This window comes from Giraffa tippelskirchi, chromosome 2 (assembly GCF_054371585.1).
Source record: "Giraffa tippelskirchi isolate mGirTip1 chromosome 2, T2T-mGirTip1v1.2.pri, whole genome shotgun sequence".
Taxonomy (NCBI): domain Eukaryota; kingdom Metazoa; phylum Chordata; class Mammalia; order Artiodactyla; family Giraffidae; genus Giraffa; species Giraffa tippelskirchi.
Window position 1 is genome coordinate 75,067,498 of NC_137276.1, and position 18,713 is coordinate 75,086,210.

Genomic DNA, 18,713 nt, shown 5'->3' on the forward strand with positions numbered 1-18,713 from the left:
TGTCAGAGAATGCTGGCAGAGCAACAAGTCTGTGAAGACTGATGCTAAATTCAGTGCTGGACATGCTGAGTTTGAGACGTCTTGGAGCGGACACAGGGTAGAGCAAGCGGACATTTGGTTATGGGTGTGAAGCTTGTCAGAGAGCTCTGGAGTCCCAACCAGAGACAGAAACTTGTGACGCATCTTCACATTCACAGGCCTGGATACGACCAATAGGATCCACAGATGGAGATGATGTGCAGAGAAAGGTGATAAAGTCAGCAATGGCAGAGAATGCTGGGACCAAAGCCTCGAGGAGTTCAAGCCCATCATGGCCACCAAGTGAAGGACGAGCGTAAGGGTGAAAGGAGGAGCAGAAGAAGAAAGAGAAGGAAACCCAGGAGACTGCTGGGTCATGGGGGCAAGGGAGCAAGGATTCCATTTTGAGGAGGTGGGGGTAGTCAGCTGCCTCGACTGTGGAAGACTGAGAAAGGAGACATGTGTTTTGAATTAAAGAGAAATGGCTCAGTGGTAAAGAATCCACCTGCCAGTGCAGGAGACACCCAAGACGTGGGCTCAATCCCTGGGTCGGGAAGATCCCCTGGAGAGGGGAATGGCAACCCACTCCAGTATTCCTGCCTGGGAAATTCCATGGACAGAGGCGCCTGGCAGGTGCCTGGCAGTCCATGGGGTCACAAAGAGTTGGACACGACTGAGTGACTGAGCGTGCACACAGACACAAATTACTAAGTGATAGGTCTGGGTAACAGAGCCGTAACCAGTTCTGACTGTGGTCAAGCAGGTCAGAGACTCTTTCACACGTTCATAGTTTACATCTATCTTAAGAAGACGTTCAGGGAGCGGGCATGGGAGCCAGGAAAGTCATTTTGACATGTTCGTGACCGCTAGAGACAGAGTGTTGCTCGGTGGAATTTGTACACAGAACAGTCCGAGGTTCTGGGGTCTGATTTGGAGAGAAAATGCAAACCTGCGGCTAGAGGACTTTATGAGCTGCCTGTTCTCCCACCCAATGATGCTCCTGTGAGTGGCGTAAATAAACCGAATGTTCACAAAGCAGTGTTGCCTGGCCTCACCCACTGCAGGCATTGCTGGGGGAAGGGAGAGGCCATGGGCAGAGACACTACAGAGAATGTTCTCAGCAGCTTCTGTGGCATGAATGGCAGCCTCAACTTCCCTCCCTGTCCCTCAACAGCACCAAAGAGTGAGCCCACCCTGAGGGAGCGGAGTGGAGGGAGGGTCCCAGCACAGTGAGCACTGAGATAAGGCAGAAGTGAGACTCAGGTGGTGTGAGCTGCAGACCAGACAGGAAGTAAGGAAAGAAAGAAGAGCATGGTAATTATTTACAACGGTTTGGCTGTAAAGGGGGATAGAACTATTGGAGAGAAGTGGATGACTCAGCACTCATGCATTCAACAAACAGTAAACTATCTTACGTGTATGAGGCTGGGGGACAGTCACCGACTGGAAAGACATTTTCGATCCCTAATGGGCAGTCTGCCAGAAGATATATTCTGTGTAATAATCTCAAATGCCTAAGGACTATTCTGTGATCTGATTTTTAAAAATGCAACGTTTTTCCTCAGATATAAACACTTACTTGATTTCTATAAACTGATCAAACAAATTTGTTAAAAATAATGGAGAGAGAAAAGTAACACTTCTACCTATATTGGGGCTTCTTCTTGGTCCTCTTTCATTATTTTTGTCTTCCAAATTTGGACAGTCTTGCTACTGTTGCTTACTCAGAAAAGAGTTTCTAAAATGGTGTCTTTCTCCTGTGTTCAGAGCATTCCATGGTGCTACCTGACATTTAAAAACCATCTAATCAACTATTATTCATATAGCATTCACAGTATTCAAGCATGAAATACTACACCGTGGAAGTTAGAAATGTGAATAAAGCAGGGTTTCCCTAGCTAGATTATAAACTTTGAGAGCTCTTTGCACTGCTGTATTTATAGCTGTTGAAAATAAAGCCAGAGTATTATAAATATGAATCTTGTAGTGAGAGTACATTTAAGGATCTTTGGGTTTGTAGAGGAGCGTACAGTGGGTTCTACTCAAGAATTCAGGACGATGCCTGAAAGAGGCAGTGTCTGAACTGGTTGTTAAGAGATGAACATTTCAGAAGCAGAAAGCTAGTAACAAAGTCATGGAAGCAGGAAACAGCTTTTGGGGAGAGGGCTACAGAGACAGGAAATGGTTTCATAGGACTAGAAAGGTTATGTGAAATGTGGTCAATGTACTGATCTCAGCTATTGGAAACTTCTCTGCTGAGAAGTTTTAGCGTTGATCTGCTAGAGACTAAAGAAATATTGGACACTTTCAAGCAAGTGGGGAAGCACGAGGGTTTAGGAAGAAAACCAGGATCTACCCTGAAACCTGGGAAATGATGGTGACTGGAAGTAGGGGTACATGAGAAAAGAGGCCACTGCCTGGAAGGGAGATGATGGAGGCTGGATGGCCTCACAAAATGGGCAGTGCAGCAGTCAGTACTGTATCATATTTGGGCTCATTATCTTTGCAGCTCTACCCCCATTTATATTAATGAACACTGACTGGCCTAGGGTCACAAGCCATCAGTGACTTCCTTCAGAAATTTCTCCTCACTGCTGAGAACGTGACTTCAGCCCAGGAGCTCCTGTGTGTTTGTTAAGAAGGCATGGCAAGGGAAGAGATTTGGATGACTTGTTAGTTAAGAGTGAATTGTGCGTATAGTTAGGCTTTCCCTAATTCAAGCTTCAGGTGTGTCTCTAGGAGTAAGACAATTTTCGTACCAGTAATAGATGGCGCTAGTGGTAAAGAACCCACTTGCCACTGCAGGAGCCATTAAGAGATGTCAGTTTGATCCCTGGGTCGGGAAGATCCCCTGGAGGAGGAAATGGCAACTCACTCCAGTACTCTTGCCTGGAGAATCCCATGAACAGAGGAGCCTAGCGGACTATAGTCCATTGGGTCACAAAGAGTGGGACACGACTGAAGCAACTTGGCATGCACTGACTACCTCCAAGCAAAAGTACCCTGTTTCAGAGCTTCCGGGTGGTCCATTGTTAAAGAATAAGCCTTCCAACACAGGGGATCAGGTTTGATTCCCGGCAAGGAACTAAGATCCCACAAGCTGCAGGGAAACTAAACTCATGCGCCACAACTAGAGAAGCCCGCACGCTGCAACAAAGACCCAGCACAGACAAGAAAAAGAAGTACGCCTTTGCCCTTCAATTTTCATAGGCGTCAGCCTTATTCCTATTAAATAGAATAATCCATTTTATCTCAATGTCCCTGTATCATGTTCTACATGCTTTAAATTTTCGATGAGTTTCATATCAAGAGGATGAACTACTTGGCTTCTTTAGGGGAAGTAATGTCTCTTTTCCTCTCTAATAGAAGATTGAAAAGAAACTGTGTCTTCCTTTTCCCTAAATTACCAAAAAACTTAAATCTAAACTATACTTTCAATCAAGTGCTAACCAATGTAGGTAGCATATATACTTCTTCCTTTTATACTCTCAACCCTTTTTTTTCCATGGCCAAACTTCAAGGCATGTGGGATCTTAATTCCCCAACCAGGTCAGGGATTGAACCTACTGAGTCTTAAACATTGGACCTCCAGGGAAGTTCCTGTTTTCTTATTTTTATTCACATTTCATTATTTTTCTTTTTGGAAGCCACCTCAGATCCTTACAACAGAGTCAGAGTATAAACAAATGAAACAGTTTTACTGTTGACTAAACATCTTTTCTACACATTGTCTCATTTGCTTGTGAAAGCAGTCCCTCAAATAGCTGGCATTAGTACCCTCACAAGACAGATGAAGGAACTGAGCCTGAGTGAAGTGAAGGACCTTCACTTCATGCAGACAAATAAATACCCAGTGGGATGCATCCCCAGGTCTTCTTTCCCTAATGGTGGTAGTCATTCCAGCCTTTCTTGCTCATACTATTGTGGGCACCTGATTGATTTGTAAATAGCATACAGTTGGCTGGGATAGCACTCATTCAGATGAGAAATCACTGATATAACAAACCAGTATTTCTTGAGAAGTTTTCTCCTTGATGATGAAACATTCTGTGCTTGTATCTCCTACCCAGGTTGTGTAACTATCCAGAAACACACGATAGAGTCCTCTTTCAGCAAGTATTTTTGATTAAGTCATGAAAATGGAATTGGAGCTTGTTTTTTCCCTTTGTATGGTAAGTAACTACTAATATGGATAGTTCTAATCTCACAATATTAAAAACAAATGGAATTACTTCTTGTGTGAAGATGGCATGACTTCTAATATCTAGATTTGCTGTCCGTGTGTTTCATAGAAAAGAGAATGTTCAATTTATTCGTTCAGTTGTGGTTTGTGTCAATGTGAAATATATATTATCTGGTTTAGAATTTTGAGTCATTTTGTTCTACGTGTGAGTTTTGGTCATTAAAATAAAAGAATTCTTATACTCGCTATATAAACACTTTTAAGATTCTTTAGAGTAGCATCTTGCGCGGAAAATTGACATGTGGATGCTGAAAAGTCATGGCCACAAACAAGGAAGATTTAGAAATGCCAGATCTGTGCCGTGGCATTTCTCTTCGTCCCAGATGCCCTAGTTTGGAGCATCCACCCCTTTGGCCTAGGAACTGACTGGCTTTAATTGGAAAAACTTATTATCACTTTGCAAGCGATTAGAACTCAGTCATCCCAAGTGAGTGACATCATCTTTTGAGGAAAGGGCTATTTTACTGAGTTTTCACCAGCGTATTGTGCCTACAGGACTTAAATTGATTTGAGACACTTCACTCTCCTTTGTCCACACTCACAAAATCATTTATTTTCACTCTTCATTGTATTTTTTCTGTATATGTTCTAGTGCATATTTAAAAGGAAAATTCTCTCTAGATGTGTAGCTGTGAATATTGAAAAATTTCATTTTTTCTAATGACTTAGGGAGGTGGGCATATTTGAATGTGTGGAAAGGCTGAATTACAGATAACTTTAAATAAATGTGGCTTTTATTACTTTAAACTACATATAGTAAATTCAACAAAACATTATAAAACAGAAATCCTTAAGGAGATTTCTCCATTGTAAGGAGACCTCTTACAATGAATCATATGAATATTTTGTTATTAGCATATAGATTGGGTGTACATAGGAGCTTGTAAAGTGCCTGAGGTTCATTGAAAATAGCTTATTCTGTCTAAAAAGTGTACATAAGATTGAAAATAAATGTTTAAAACACCATGTTATCTACCTATAAATAAAATGTTTGCAAAAAAAGGTAAATGTCAGCCCAGCTCATGAGCAAATTATCAAAAGATTTAAATTTATTGAAGTCTTAAATTAATGAGATATTACCACGTGTGCATAAATAACCTAAAGAATAAAATTTGCTTGTCCTTCTCTCATATGGGTATTTGTGCTAATGAATCAGGATCCTATTTACACGATTAGTCCCTGAAGTAATTGCTTATTTGAAGAAGTCCTGTCTTATGGGTTTTCAGTTAATTAAATATATTTGCATGTTAGGCACACATTTTAAATTCTAAAGTCCTATTTTTCATGAGCCAGATTCAAATATGTTCATGTGATAATATGTCTCATTAAGGCATCAGTCTTTCATTTTTAAAGAAACTTTCAGAATAGCCATATGCATAAAATGCTTATTAATGAAATCCAATCAATATTTTAGAAAAGTCAACCAATTAAATGTTTTCTTAGTTTAAATTTTCCTATTTGTAACTGTGATTGCCATGCTGAACATACCTTCAATTTCTAATTTTTCAGTTAGCTGTATTCAATCAGTGTTTCTTTTTCCTGCTTAGATTTTGCATGGCATTTTTTAACTTCTAATATGCCTTTGGAATTATAAGCATCCTTTTCCTGAAGACTAGCTTTCTCAAAGTATGTGCATATTAACATACTGATCTTGCCAACCCAACTGGGAGATTACTAAAATATGGAGCAAAACTTTTCTACTACTGGAGAACAAAGTATAGTAATTCACAAAGTTAGGTATGTTTTAAAGGCATAATTTGCTTATGGTTTTAAAATATATAAGAAGTTGGGAATTTAAGCATGTAAGTTATTTAAAAAATCATAAATGCCTTCATGAGATCAAAACTATGGTAATCTCATGGTGCTACCCTAGTTTGGAAGTTTGAAGAAGCTACTGAAGTTGTGGGGGGAGAAGCAACAGACGGACAGGCGAGATGAAGCGAGGGGCGGGGGAGAACCAGAGGGAGCATGAGGGGACCCAGGGTCTAAAACCAGAGACCATGGAAGGCCAGGTGCTGGGAGATGGACAAAGGGACACAAGCTGGAAAGCAGATTTGAAATATCCGTTTTAAACCACACCTAACTGACCTCTTTCTGGGTGGTTATTAGATGTTTATCTAGTGTACTGTTTATCTATTAGGCTTATTAATTCCTCTTTGCAAAGAAGATATAAGGTGCAGAATCTGCATATAGATTCAAATTCCAGTCTAAGACTATATCTCACTCAAAAAAGGGTAGTAATAGGAAAAAAAAAAAGAAGAAAAAAATGATATCCTACAATCATAATGTGACAGTTATATTTAGCAGTACTGTACAATAATGTCATTTTATTGTCATCTTAACATGTGATTACACTACAGGTATAAAAAGGAAAACAATCTGACACCCTGAAAAGTATATACACTTTACAATAAAATAAATTTCAATTAAATCTTACTGATTCATGTAAGCAATGATCTATGTCAAATGTAATACCAATAGTTTCCTCAGAAGATAACATTTTCTTTGCAGCTGGAATTGCCCTAAGGAAGCATTTCTTCTCATTTAGAGAAAGTAGGAATAAAGCACTTGTATTACCATTTGTATAAATTTTTAATACTGAATAAAATATTAGTGTTTAGTGTAATATTGATTCTCAACATAATACTCCTCCATAATGGCTTGCTAATTGGGAAGAACTAAATCAGACAGATTCAAAAACCCTGAGAATGGATCATGTAACACTTGTAATTTTTTTCATTAGTTTTCAAAATTCCAATTAAAGTGGAATTAATCTGTGCAATAGAAATTCTGTGCACATGCACCATCTCTTCTTTCCCACTGCTCCACCCCACAATGAAATACAGGAGTGAAGAGGGTGGGAAGGGGACTTCCCTGGTGGTCCAGTGCCTAAGATGTCACACTCTCAATGCAGGAGGCACAGGTTCAATCCCTGATCAGGGAACTAGATCTCATATGCAGCAACTAAGATCTGGTTCAGTTCAGTTCAGTCACTCAGTCGTGTCCGACTCTTTGAGACCCTATGAATCGCAGCACGCCAGGCCTCCCTGTCCATCACCAACACCCTGAGTCCACCCAAACCCATATCCATCGAGTCGGTGATGCTATCCAGCCATCTCATCCTCTGTCGTCCCCTCCTCCTCCTGCCCCCAATCCTTTCCAGCATCAGGGTCTTTTCCAATGAGTCAACTCTTCGCATCAGGTGGCCAAAGTATTGGAGTTTCAGCTTCAACATCAGTCCTTCCAATGAACACCCAGGGCTGATCTCCTTTAGGATGGACTGGTTGGATCTCCTTGCAGTCCAAGGGACTCTCAAAAGTCTTCTCCAACACCACAGTTCAAAAGCATCAATTCTTTGGCGCTCAGCTTTCTTCACTGTCCAACTCTCACATCCATACATGACCACTGGAAAAACCATAGCCTTGACTAGACGGACCTTTGTTAGCAAAGTAATGTCTCTGCTTTTTACTATCTGGTACAGTCAAATAAATAAATTAAAAAAAAAAAAAAGGGTGGGAAAGAGGGCAGATCTTCACTTATGAGTTTCAACCATAGAAAAATAGCATTCAAGAGACAGGTGATGTATGTGCTCTGTAATTTACTAACTGTGAGCCTTAAACCTCTTGTAGTCAGTTTCCTCATCAGTAATATTACTAATCTAATAGTACTAATCTCCCTCAAGTTGTTGACGGAGTAAAACAGAGAGGCTCTCTCTCAACTAGGGGCAATTCTTCCCTTCAGGAAACATTTAGCAACGTCTGGAGATGGCCTCGGCTATCACAGCTGGAGGGGGTATGTGTGCTGCCATCTGGGGAGTAGAGGCCAAGGATGTTTCAAATCTTCCCAGGATGCACAGGACAACCCCACCCCCCACAAAGAAAAACTCATCCAGCCCAAAGGGTCGAACCACAACTGAGAAATCCTGGAACAAAGTGAAGTAATATATGCAATGAGCACAGTGTCTGACATACAACAGGCTCACCAATAAATATTAACATAGTTACATTGTTATGGCTGTCATTATTGGAGAAAGAACTCCAAGTCACCTGCCTGGTATGGGGACTGAGTAAGCGATTCAGGAAGCCCATCCCAGCAGTCAGTTGTGCCTGTCTGCTAAGTCATCTACTTGGGGCGGCCAATTTTTAAGTGTTTTTAGAAACAGACTGACCCACTTAATATGTGACTAAGGTAGCAGGCTCATAAATTGTATCGTACCAAAGTTCAAGGGCTATCATTTAATTTTTACTTTCTTAGAAGTTAGAAGAAAATAGGGAAAGACAAATAATAACCTATAGTAACAGGTGACTCTTACTTTTTAACTTCTACTGTTAGTAATAGCTGAGGAGTCTCCTGACAATCATTTACTTCATAAAATAAATTGATGTCTGGACAAATGGCTAGGAAATGTGGTCTTCTCATTAATAAAAGATCCTGATTAACTGCTTATATGGTACATGAACAGTATCAATTTCAAAACCAGTTGACTGCAACCATATAGTTTTAGCTTAATGTTAAAACATTTTAAGGAAGGCAAAATTCTTGCTTAATATTGTTTTGGTAAAGAATCCGCCTGCAATGCTGGAGACCCTGGTTTGATTCCTGGGTTGGGCAGATCCACTGGAGAAGGGATAGGCTACCCACTCCAGTATTCTTGGGCTTCCCTTGTGGCTCAGCTGGTAAAGAATCCACCTGCAATGCGGGAGACCTGGGTTCAATCCCTGGGTTGGAAAGATGCCCTGGAAAAGGGGAAAGGCTACTCACTCCAGTATTCTGGCCTGGAGAATTCCATGGACTGTATAGTCCATGGGGTTGCAAACGGTCAGAAAGGACTGAGCGACTTTCACTTTCACTTTCTTAGGTCAAAAAGATCTGAGCTTGAATTTCACACTATTATGCTGTGTGATTTTGAAAAATTTGCCTAACTTAGAGAAGTTCAGTTCCCTTATCTGTTTAATAGGCATAAAATTACTGTAACATGGGTTATAGGTACATTAGGCGACAACTGTAATTCTCTCAGTAACACAGAGTTACTGAGAATTAAATGAGACATCTAGAATTTAATATATATTAGCAGTGACTAAATAGTAGTAGTTAGTATTTTCATTATTATTATTTCTTCTAGGAACTTTGCACCTTTCATGGCCATCAGTTCTCATTCTAAAGAATGATAACTATGATGTAGAGGTACATTTTTTATTAATAGGGGAAGCTCAAATTAGTTATATTACCTCAACAAACAAAATCCTAGACTTGCTTCAATAAATTTGATTTAAAAGGAAAAAAGAAAACATGGGTATTATATATGGAATTTTCCAGTGAGAATTTTTTAAGGAAGCAGTGGATTTTCTAAATTAAAGAATGAATGATGTGCACATTTTTCTCTCATATTTTAATATAGTTGGTAATCCACTTTTTAATTAGCCACCTAATTATAATTCAATAGAAATTTCCCTAGGTGAATGTACTAACCTACTTCAGAGAGAAATGGTGCTTTGAGTAGGCACTCCTACTGTGAATTTTGACACTTTTTCAGGTCCAATTTGTTCCAAACCTAAACCGCCCAGGAGAAATGGAGAGAGCTCTGTTTCATAACCTTATAATTCTGACTGCCAGGAAGGACGATTGCAAAGCTAAATTCACCTTCTATCAGAATTTTTATTTCCCCATTTCTTTGTTTCTTGAAGAGGACTCAACTATTTTTTTTCTTCCCATTAGTCATGTTTTAAATTTGAAAATAAAAACAGGAATAGTCCAAACTATGGCTCCCTTCATTTTTCTTGCTGATTTACATTCTGAACTTTTCAAGTTTCCTTAAGTTCCAAATGAAAGGTCTTGATTTTTGTTTCTAGGGTTGTCTTTTTTGTTTTTTTTTTTTGGCTTCCAGGACCAAAAAGTACTTGAGGAGACAATTCCAACATCATAATAGGCATCTGTTTATTTCCATAACCCAGACCGCATGTTAAGGAGGGAGTTTTTTTTTAATCTATTACTTAGCAATAGATATTCAATGTTCCCAAACTTTACATTTGTTTAATCACTGGTTATTCGTGAACTTATTCTAAAATATTTTCAAATTTGACATTTGGTGCTGAGGAAATGAATCGACTGCTTTATTGAACTCTCTCTTCTGACCAGTTTTAGCTTTGTGTAGTTACAACTTCAATGTTTTTGCATATAATTTTGAACTCTTGACTCTTAATTTCTGGTTCATATTCACTAAACTTACACAGAAAGGAGAGTTGAATTTTTCATTTTAATTAGTTTATCTCCTTGCTTCCACCTTTGCACCCTAGAGTGTATTTTCTTTTTTTTAATTTTTATTTTATATTGGAGTACAGTTAACAAAATGGCACCCCACTCCAGTACTCTTGCCTGGAAAATCCCATGGACGGAGGAGCCTGGTAGGCTACAGTCCATGGGGTCGCGAAGAGTCGGACACGACTGAGCGACTTCACTTTCACTTTTCACTTTCATGCATTGGAGAAGGAAATGGCAACCCACTCCAGTGTTCTTGGCTGGAGAATCCCAGGGACGGCGGAGCCTGGTGGGCTGCCGTCTATGGGGTCGCACAGAGTCAGACACGACTGAAGCGACTTAGCAGCAGCAGCAGCAGCAGCACAGTTAACAATGTTGTGTTAGTATCCGGTATACAACAAAGTGAATCAGTTACACACATACATGTATCTATTCTTTTTCTGATTCTTTTTCCATTTAGGTTATTACAAAATATTGAGCAGCGTTCCCTGTGCTATACAGTAGGTCTCTGTTGCTTATCTATTTTAAACATAGCAGATGTACATGTCAATCTCAAACTCCCAATCTACCAATAAAGTATAAGTCAGGTCATTCTGCTCCTTAACTCAAAACTCTCCAGTGATTCCCTGTTTCAATCAGAGTAAAATCTAGAGCCTAACAATGGTTCTCAGGCCATCTATGTTTCACCCCACCAAGTCCACCCTCTCCTCCTGCCATCCACCTCCGCATTAACTCCACTCTAATTGTAACCAAAAGTGGGGTCTGGCTGCTGACTGGCATTAAAGAGGCAAGGTTGGTGGAAAACAAAGTTTGCTTTCTTTTGGATGTCAGCAACCAGAGGAGAAAGCAAACTCCTGTCCAAAGGCCAATTCCCTCCCCACTTCTCCCAACTACATCCAGTGGGCAAGAGCTTTCATAGGCAGAGGGAGGGGGCTTCATGCTGAAACAGCAGTCAGTTCTAACAGTCATCTTGAAATGGTCACCAGTGGTCTGATGATTACCAGTATCATGTTGATTGTTATAAGTACAATTAATATTCAGCTCCAGGGTCAGTTTGTTTCCATTTCCTTGAGGCCAGTTTTAGGAATTGTGGCAGCTTACATCATGGCTACAGTCTGGTCATCACGCAGTTAACATCTTCCACCTGGTGGGGGTTTTAGTATAACTCACAACCTCACAGGATAGGGCTCAGAATATTACCTATAGCCCTTGAGAAGGAACTAAAGGTAACTTTGCTTACTAACTATTAATGCTTTGTCCTGTTTAACTGCTTTTCTTTTGTTTATGCATTTTCTCACTTCTCTGATTAAACTTAATCTTTGGTTTCCCTGGTGGCTCAGTGGTAAAGAATCTGCCTGCAGTGTAGAAGACCTGGGTTCAATCCCTGGGTCAGGAAGATCCCCTGCAGAAGGGAATGACTACCCACTCCAGAATTCTTGCCTGGAGAATTCCATGGATGGAGGAGCCTGGCAGGCTACAGTCCATGGGGTTGCAAAGAGTTGGACATGACTGAATGACTAACACTTTCACTTTTCACTTTGGCTAAAGCTTTTCCATGGACAAGAAGCAGGCTGAGGACATGGGGGCTGGGGGAAAGGACTAAAGGGTCCTTCTCTGTTTCACAATTGCCCTGGCTTCCCTACAGTTCTGCCAGCACAGGAGGCATGTTCCTGCCTCAGGGCCTTTGCACATGCTCTGTCCTATCTGGGACATCCTTCCTAGGGAACCCACATGACCTGCTCTTTCCTCTCCTTCAAGTCTTTCCTCAAATGTTGACTCCTCAGTACGCTCTTTACTGATCACCCTTGTAAAAATGCAACCCCTTCCCACAATCCATATTTTCCTTTCCTGATATGTTTCTCAGCATGATAACCACCATCATCTGATAAATTGTAGAACTGACTTATTTATTACTCATTTATTTCTTGTCCGACTCCCACGACTAGAATGTAAGCTCCATGAGGGCAATGCTTTTTGTTGGTTTAGGCTGGTATCTAGCAGACAGCTGATATTAGTTACATTGGACTAAAGTAGAACTGTTGCCTTACTTACCTTATTTTGTTTCTTTCAAAGCCTTAATTTGCCTCTCCCATTTTTTTCTTCTGGTGCTCTGTTCCTTTAGGAAAATGTCAATCCCCTTAACCAAAATTAGGATTTAGGAAATAGTTTCACTGTGTTTCCTTTTGATCTCTGATAAGTTTATCAGAGTGGGAGAGGTATGCATTTTAGCCATATTCCTTTTCCTGTTACTTTTCCCATTAGACAAGGAGACCATTATCACCAAAATGGTAAATGGACTGGGACAGATTAGATTCCTGATCACAACACTCTTGGGTGAATCCTGATGCAAAAAAAGGGATACAGTGGAAATGCCAAATTCTACAAACAGTTAAATGAAAGACAGTGGGAGGGTTATTTTCCTTTGGACCTAGGTAGATTTTTTCTAGCACACATGTTCCTAATGTAAATATAGAGCCTTAAACCTGATTTGAGAAAATACCTACCTCCTGATGGCAAGAAAGCCACAAATATAGTTCATGACCAAAGATTAGTCACTGTTTATTATTGCTGGTGACACATGATACATAGGGAAGGTCTGGCAATATTTCAGATTTCTCCAGTCGGCCATTTGTCATTTCATAGTGGAAGATGAGGGGGTATTTCTATATTAACGGCCCCTATAAAGGGGCCTGGTAGGCTACAGTCCATGGGGTCGCTAAGAGTCGGACACGACTGAGCGACTTCACTTTCACTTTTCCCTTTCATGCACTGGAGAAAGAAATGGCAACCCACTCCAGTATTCTTGCCTGGAGAATCCTAGGGACGGCGGAGCCTGGTGAGCTGCCGTCTATGGGGTCGCACAGAGTTGGACACAACTGAAGCGACTTAGCATAGCATAGCATAGCATAGCATAAAGGGGAAGTGAGTGGAGAAATGCCTGATGTGTTTTATCATTGAGAGTCAAGGGACACCTGACAATGTTAAAAATGTGCTGAGTGGATTACAGTGTTTGGTACAAGTTGGTCTTCTAAATAAGACTCCATTAAAGAGGACGAGCAAGAAAAGGTAGAAGAGTAAGGGAAATATGTTTTCTGCTGCGTAGTTCTCCCTTGTGCCCTTGAACATTTCTGGACTCGAGCTGAGACACCGGAGCTTGATTTATCTCTAAAGCCTGTAACGTTTTGAGCAGCATGATACCCCCAAAACCCTGCTGTTTGGGCTGCGCTCCTGTCCCAGCACAGAATATTTCCAGCTCAGATCAGTTCAGTGCAATCTGCAGAGACGTGATGCACCTCCCTGCCAATTTCACATCGCTTCCCAATTTCAATTCATAATTTAGGATAAACCAAGTCACAGAGCACGTTCATCTCTTCCACCTGATCAAAAAATTCACACCCATATCTGCTTCATAGCTACAATGTCTATACACGTGAAAGACATCAGGCTGTCTGGGAGAGAACTTTAAAAGTGGGGTTGGGGATGTGAACAGCCAAGAATTTTTTCTTAGAAATGTTGGTGCTGAGGAGTCTTTAACATAAGCAGTAACTCCTGTGATGCTCTGCAGAATTCCAAAGACATTGACAAAAATTAAAATAAAAAGCCTCAGCTTGGTTATATGTATGCTTCAATAGGCAAAGAGATATATTTAATGCAGAGGGTATTGAATCTGAATTAGTACAAATATTATTAATTTAATGTTCATACTGCATTTTATGGTTTATAAACTGCTTAGCAATAATTTTATATATTTTCCCTCACAGCACCACTGTAAAATATATCAGCATTTTATTTTTCCCATTTTATAGATGAGGCAACCTTTAATAAGTGATCTATTTCTTTCCTGTGCATATTGGTTAACTGGTAAATGATTAATTTATGTCTACATGAACTTCATCATGCAGAGTATTTATTTTAGTGTGAGTTGGTATTTATTTTACCCGCAAAGCATTACAGTATCCAATTATGTATGCATGTTTTAAAGGCAGTAAAGCAGCCACCGGTAGTTAACGCAACATTAAGTCAGAGATTTTAAATCCGCAGTAAATTCTGAGTTAGGGTATTTAAATCAACCATCCTCCTTTCCCCCAGCCCTGGTCTGTGTGGGTGAGAAACGGTCCTTCTATAAAATGACCATGTGGCACTTGTCCAATGACACAGGAAAGTTATATTGAGATTTTCAGAGTTTCAAATATTAACTGTAAAATAAAGAACCTAAAGGCTTATAACTACATTTGGTGAGAGTCTGGAGGAGCAGGCAAATCTGATCAGTGACTTCTGCCCACAGCATAACTTGTGACTGTTGAGTTTCTAGCAGGCTCTCTTCCTTTTGCCATCTTCATTTTTCTGCCTTCATTTCTTCCTTTCCTTTATCAATTTTTGCATCAGTGAGATTGTTGCTGTGGCTGCCTGTATGGAGAAGACGCTAATCTAATCACACCCAGCATAATTAAACCTTATGTGCAGGTTTAATAAAAAGGGAAGCATCTTCTGCAGCACTGTCATTTGCATTATTTATCCATAATGTGCTCTACTGTGCTATACCCAACACTGCCTCTCTCAATGGGTGCAGCACTTGTAGTCCAAGATTCTCAGAGAGGTCATTTGTATAAATGCAGATGGACCTAGAGTCTGTTATACAGAGTGAAGTAAGTCAGAAAGAGAAAAATCTCATATATTAACACAGATATATATATATAGAATCTAGAAAAATTGTACAGGGCAAGAATAGAGACGCAGACATAGAAAACAGAAGGGGAGGGTGGGATGAATTGGGAGAGCAGGACTGACACATACACAACTACCATGTGTAAACTAGATAGCTAGTGGGAAGCTGCTCTGTAACACAGGGAGCTCAGTCTGGTGCTCTGTGATGACCCAGAGGGATGGGATGGAGGGGGCAGGAGGGAGGCTCAAGAGGGAGAGCATATATGTATGCATAGAGGTGATTCACTTCATTGGACAGCAGAAACTAACACAACATTGTAAAGCAATTATACTCAGTAAACAAAAAAAAAAAAGAAAAGTTTAAGCATTCTAGGCACTGATTCAGTTAGATCCCTCTAATATCATTTCACCACTCTCATCTTAGTCAAAGGACCAAAAAGTTCAGTCATTTTGTAAGTCAACATTTTTTAATCAATTAAAAATGTGCTTTCTTTTCATGACAATTTATAGTATATCATTCTCCTCCATTTATTGGCCCCAAGACTCTTATATTCAGCCAATAACGGATTCTAAGATAAAAAAATTACTTGCAGAAGGTCACTGCCATAATTTAGCAGGCAAAATTTCAAAGTCTAAATACTGCCATGAAAGTGAAAGTGGCTCAGTCAAGTCCAGCTCTTTGTAACCCCAAGGACTATACAGTCCATGGAATTCTCCAGGCCAGAATACTGGAATGGGAGCCTTTCCCTTCTCCAGGGATCTTCCCAACCCGGGGGTTGAACCCAGGTCTCCCACATTGCAGGCAGATTCTTTAGCAGCCGAGCCACAAGAATACTGGAGTGGGTAACCTATCCCTTCTCCAGCGGATCTTCCCAACCCAGGAATCAAACCAGGGTGCAGATTCTTTACCAACTAAGCCATCAGGGAAGCCCAAATACTGCCATGTTAGCTGTCAAAGGCAGATGATTTAAAACACATTATGTGTGTTATGTATTTAAACTCTTTCAGAATCCAGAAACTGTCTGTTTGAAAATCAAAATGTATTCTTTAAACTAAGAGAGTACCTAAAAATTCAGGAAGTGCTATAATATGAATTTTATGAAAATAACTTTTCTTATTAAAAATGTATTTACTGAAACATAAACTCCATTCATCAGCTCTACCAATAAGACAATGTATTATGGAGTAATATTTTTTCATTTGTGTCATTCATTACGGGATGTATTGTATAGTATCTATTTAATCAAGGCATAGAAATTTTAAAAATGAATTTTTTTTTTTTTTTACAACAAGGAGCATTAGCACAGAGGAATGTCATTGAAATATTATCCCCAGGCTACTTGCTTGGAGATCAGTTATAAAAGGAATTAGCACCTCAGTATGCAGGTTTGTAACTCTGACTTAGATATACTTGACCTTTAAATGGATACTGGGGATTATTTTCATATAATGAAGACAGAAAGAAATTGGGAGATTTTAGCCATCTCACTCTGTTATAAAAATGGAAAAATACAATTAAAGGAAATATTTCAAAATACGAGTGTAATATACAGAGTATACAAATTTCACCCTTTTAAAAATCCCTCTAACTAATTAAATACCCAAAGGAAATGCTGTTATAGCTTCCTCCATATACAGTGGTTCCAATATCTAAAAATCCAGGGCTTTTCCCAGTCCAAGACTTTTTAGATAGCATTTATCCTTCCCATTAACATTTTTTTGACCCATACTGCAGCTTCTACATTGAACATATTTTCCTCTGAGAACTGCATGTCCTTACACAGCCTTACAGGAGAACTGTGAACTTCTATCAATTTCTGGTGTAACAAAGGGCTAAGTGGGCAGAGAACCAGATAAGACTCCCATGCACTTGCTCGTTCTCCACCACCCCTCACTGAACATGAGACATAAAGGCACATCCCCTTATTGTAAATGTAGAACTGGGCTTGATTCCCAGGTTCTCAGTCCCATAATTCCCAGGACCCATTATTATGGCATTTCTGTTTTCATTGAATGTCATCTTTTTATATAATTCTGTTAGCTTCTGCCAAAAAGAAACATTTCAAGGAAGGATTCTTATAGGGAAAAACTGAAAAATAATAATGATGCTGAGTGAAAACACTGTATTCCTTTTCATAGAGAGAGCTCATCAAGTATTCATGGTATTTCAGAACCACATTTGAAGAAGTTGCTGAAACTTAATCTCGCTTCCAGATAAAGTCAGCACAGCATTTATACAATTATTACCTAGCATTTCGTCGCAAACTAATAAACAGTATTTCAGCTAAAACTTGAGCTTTAGTCTACAAAGAACTTAAAAATTCTTACAAGGAAGAATTCTTTATCCATCAGAAGTTGGTACAGAGAAAGGAAAATTCAAAGCAGCAACTATGGGCAGTGCTTTTCCATCACCAACAGAGTAAGATCCTAGCCCAAGAACATGGGTCTCTAGAGCATGTGGCAAATGTACACCTAGGGAGACAGGAATCCATTAGGATGCCATGGCTTTGAATCACTCATTTACACCTGCCAACTTGTTCCCCTAGTTCTGAACCAAGATTCACTTGGTAACCAGTTCACTGGTTACAATTCTTCTTCACATATACTTATCTCTACATCTCATCAACTCAATGGACATGAGTTTCAGCAAACAGCAAGAGATAGTGAAGGACAGGGAAGCCTGGGGTGCTGCGGTCCATGGGGTCTCTACAAGTTGGATACGACTGAACGACATCTCTATCTATGTGGACGGGGAGAAAATACAGCAGTCAATATAACTATCAGCTTGATAGATACATTTCTTATTGTAAAGTTGGCATTCTGCTGTAAACAGCTTTTAAATTCATGTGAATATTGTCAGTGGGCACATTTTGAAGTCATATAATTCTCAGTTGCACATATGGAGGTAGAAGTTCCATTTCTGGAACATGAGGCTAGATGGAGACAGTCATTTCTCATCCCATATATTTGCGTATAAAATACAGCCATTCCCATACATACTTTTACAATGCCTTCCCCACCCTACAGGAAAAAGAACTCATGCTTGTAGGAGATGACAGTGAGTCTAACGCTGTCCTCAGAGAAATAAAGTTCCTTACACAGGTTCACCCAGCCAGTAATAGAGGTGAGAATAAAACTCAGGTCTGACAGATGTACTTTGATGTACTTTGACCTAACCTCTTCACTTACTTTCTATAACTAGCAACTCAGGCCCTGAAGAGAAGAAGCAAATAAAAGTCCCCTGGCTGCCAGAGAATACACACTGGTCCTGTTGGCTATTTCTTCTAAGCAACTCTAAACCCAGATCTCACCCAAGAAATGATACTCTTAACTCTGTGGATATTTGGAGAAACCTTGTCTGATCGTTTAGCTATATACATAATGTTTTGGATTCTGATTTAAAAATGAACACTATGACCAACCCAATAAAGAGTAATATCAATTCAAGGCAGTGTGTGCAGTGGTGTTGAATTCTAGGGAGCAGGATTTGTTGAGGAAGGTTTGCATACTAGGAGAGCATACAGAGGAGAAA

At 39.8% G+C, this 18,713-nt stretch overlaps 1 long non-coding RNA gene across 1 annotated transcript; it reads left to right on the forward strand.

Moving 5' to 3' along the window:
• Nucleotides 1–1,387: 1,387 nt before the first annotated feature.
• LOC145537980 (uncharacterized) lies at nt 1,388–18,628 on the forward strand. Its single transcript, XR_014076551.1, has 2 exons — nt 1,388–4,190; nt 18,384–18,628. It is a non-coding gene; the product is annotated as an uncharacterized LOC145537980 (long non-coding RNA).
• Nucleotides 18,629–18,713: the final 85 nt, after the last annotated feature.